The sequence below is a fragment of the Sorex fumeus genome, unplaced genomic scaffold (assembly GCF_029834395.1).
Source record: "Sorex fumeus unplaced genomic scaffold, SorFum_2.1 ptg000024l, whole genome shotgun sequence".
Lineage (NCBI taxonomy): Eukaryota > Metazoa > Chordata > Mammalia > Eulipotyphla > Soricidae > Sorex > Sorex fumeus.
This window is the reverse complement of record NW_026606081.1, coordinates 15346034-15349705: the sequence shown is the minus strand read 5'-3', so window position 1 is coordinate 15349705 and position 3672 is coordinate 15346034.

The window sequence follows — 3672 nt, the reverse complement described above, 5'->3', positions numbered from 1 at the left end:
GGAGCTAGCATGCAAAGCATACCCCAACCCACTGAGCTCTCTCTCTGACCCTGCAATAATTGATTTTGACTTTATATTCTTTATTCTTATTACTATTTGGGGGAAGGAGGCTGCACACAGGGACCCATGTGGTGCTGGGCAGGGGCTAAAACTGGACCTCCTGCATGCCAATCAGGAACTCCAGCCCTTTCATCATCTCTCTGACCCTTCTAAAGGGTCAGACCTTTTAATCATCTCCCGGCCTATACAAGAGCCAGGAAATGATAACTTTTTTCAAATAATACGTTTTTATTTGGGGAAAACATAGAAAATAGTTTTTGTCTAAATAAAAAAATTATTTCCTTATCTTCATACACTGTTTGACATTGGTCAAGTTACTTAACCACTTTGTTCCTCTATTTCTTTATTTCTAAAAAGTGCTCTCAGAGTTTTGGCACTTTGGTGGTTGTAGCAATCTTTTACATCAATCGCAAACTTTACCATGATGGCAGTTGTCTAAACTATAATAAAATTTATTATTATTATTATTATTTTGGGTGAAGCAAAGTAGTTTTTATTGAAACTTATTTAGAAAGATGTAAAGGGAGGGAAAGAGAAAAGTACTTGCTCAAGAGAGAACACAGGCTTCTCCATAGTAGAAATCAAAAAGCAACAAAACATAGAGACAAGTAGTGAGACATGTGTTCAAGGGAGAACATGGGCCTTAAGAGCATGCCTATAGTAAGATTCAAACAGTGTTGTCATCTTCACTTACCATATAGGTAACGTGAGGGTAAATTTATTTAACATACTTAATATCTGACATATATGTCATTTATAATTATCCTCACCATCATTTGTTAATATATAGTAGTCAGAGACTCTCTCTGGAAAAATATGTAAGAAAAATGTTTACAGGGATTTCTCTCTGCAAAATTATGACTAGGGACTCAGGGCAAATATATTTCACACTGAACATTATTTAAGGACTTTTGAATATTGCTATTATATATTCAGACCTGAGAAAAGATAATTAAGTTTAGAAAGGTTTTGTGAACACATATCATACTCCACAATATATATTACATAACACACACACACACACACACACACACACACATATATATATATTTAAAACATAGCTTGAAATTTCTGAGTAGCTATTTTTCCTGTCACTAAATAATCAAAAATATACTTGCACTTGCCAAGAATTACAAGTATATTACCAAGAAACATAACAAATTATATCTATTTTTTAAAAATATCTGAGGACAGAAAATCAGAAATGCTTCTTTAATTCTAGTCATTTTTGGGGGGGAGTGGACAACACCCAGCATTATTAGGACTAACTCCTGGATCTGCACTCAAGGATTACTCCTGGCAGTGCTCAGGGGACCATTTGGGGTGCTGAGTACCGAACTTGGATTAGTCACATGTAAAGCAAGCTCCCTATTTGCTGTACTATTGCTCTGGACCCCGTTTCCAGTCACTTTTAAAATAATAATTTTATCTTACTTTATTGGTTAAACATTTTATTTTGTTATTTTATTCTATGCTGATAAAAGTAAGACACAATGGCAGATAATTCAAAATAATGTGTAACTCTACAGTGTACTTTTGCACTTATATTTGAATGTGAGTATGTATCACCAGCTCGTGTCTATATTAAAATTCTACTCTAACAGTGAAGAAGCACCAAAATTAAATTTAATAAAAATACCAGCAATTTATTATAACATATAGTTCTAATTGTGATGCAAGCACATTTATTTGAAAATGCTTATGATTAGAAGTCCCCTCCAGAGAATTATCAGGAATAATAAATTTTTAAAAGATGTTAAGGGCTGGAGCGATAGCACAGCAGGTAGGGCGTCTGCCTTGCACGCAGCCAACATGGCCAACCCGAGTTCGATTCCTCCGCCCCTCTCGGAGAGCCCGGCAAGCTACCGAGAGTATTCGATATGCCAGACACAGTAACAACAAAGTCTCCAATGGAGACGTTACTGGGCCCGCTGGAGCAAATCGATGATCAACGGGAGGGCCTTTACTTTACTTTACTTTACTTTATTGAGGGGGGAAACCTTGTTTGTCAGCACAGCATGCAAAAGAACTTGAAAGTCAGCTCTCTGTCCTGACAGTCAGCTGAGCATACCGAAAAGTCCAAAGCTGCTCTTAGATTCTTCAGAATAGTGACGTCACAGAACTAACTGCTACCCTCAGAGTTGGAGAATGATATCAGGTAGATGCTGAGAATCACAAATTACAAGGTCAGAAATTTCCATGTGGTGGCCAGAGCAGTAGTACAGTGGGCAAAGTGCTTGCCTTGCACAAGGTCAACCTGGGTTTGATCTCCAAACACCCGATATGGTCCCCTAAGCCTGATAGGAATGATTTCTGAGTGCAGAGCCAGGAGTAAACCCTGAGTACTACAGGTTGTGACTCAAAAACAAAAAACAAATTTCCATGAGAACAGGCATTGGGATGATGCAATTTTTAAATGAAATATCTGAAAGAATCTACAAACCAACAATCATAAAAAAATCTGGGAACACAAAAGGAGAGAGAGAACACAGGGGATTGCCCTGCCACAGAGACAGGGGGGATGGGGGGATGGGGGGATGGGGGTGGGAGGGATATTATCCATGGTGGTGGAAAATGGGCACTGGTGGAGGGATGGGTATCTGATCATTGTATAATTGAAACCAAAGCACAAAAAATTGTAAATCTACAACTTTAAAAAAAATAAAATAAAGGGAAAAAAAAATCTGGGAACTAATAAGTTATTATAGCAAAATTACAGGATTAAATAGTTAATAGTGAATAACTCATATACACACAAAAATGAACACATGGAGTCTGAAATTAAAAACACATTACCATTTACATACATGCCACCAGAAATGAAATCTATATATATCTGACAAAATATTTACAAAATCTGTACAAGAAAAGCACAAAACCTTGATAAAGATGTCAAATAATTAAATAAATGGAGAGAGTAAGTGCTTTTGGATAGGAAGACAAGCCTGTCAAGATGTTACTTCCCAATTTGATCCATAGATTCAACAGAAACCAATCAAAATATTAGTATGTTATTTTGTTGGTAACAAGGTGATTTTATAGTTTATAGGGAGAGGCAGACTCATACTAGCTAACCAATATTGAAGAATAGGGAGAGGGTTCAAAGGATTGGGGTATATGCCCTGCTCACTCAGAGTTTGATCCCTGGCATCCTATTTCCTCCCCTTACCCAGCACTGCTGGGCTGGAGCAATAGCACAGCTGGTAAGGCATTTATTTGCCTTGCAAGCCGCCAACATGGCCAACCCGAGTTCAATTCTTCCACCCATCTCGGAGAGCCTGGCAAGCTACCGAGAGTATCTTGCTTGCACAGCAAAGCCTGGCAAGCTCCCCATGACGTATTCGATATGCCAAACACAATAACAATTGTCACAGTGGAGACATTACTGGGCCCGCTCGAGCAAATTGATGAACAACGGGAGGACAGTGACAATGATAGTGACCCAGCACTGCTATGTTGGGCCCAGTGGTCCCCGCACCATTGTGTCCAAGCTGCATCCTAAGACCACGCACTATCAGGCCTGCCTAGCTGAACTATTATCAATAGGAGTGACCCCTGAAGTTCCCTGAGCACCACCAGGAAGTATCTGCACTCCCCGCCACACACACACAC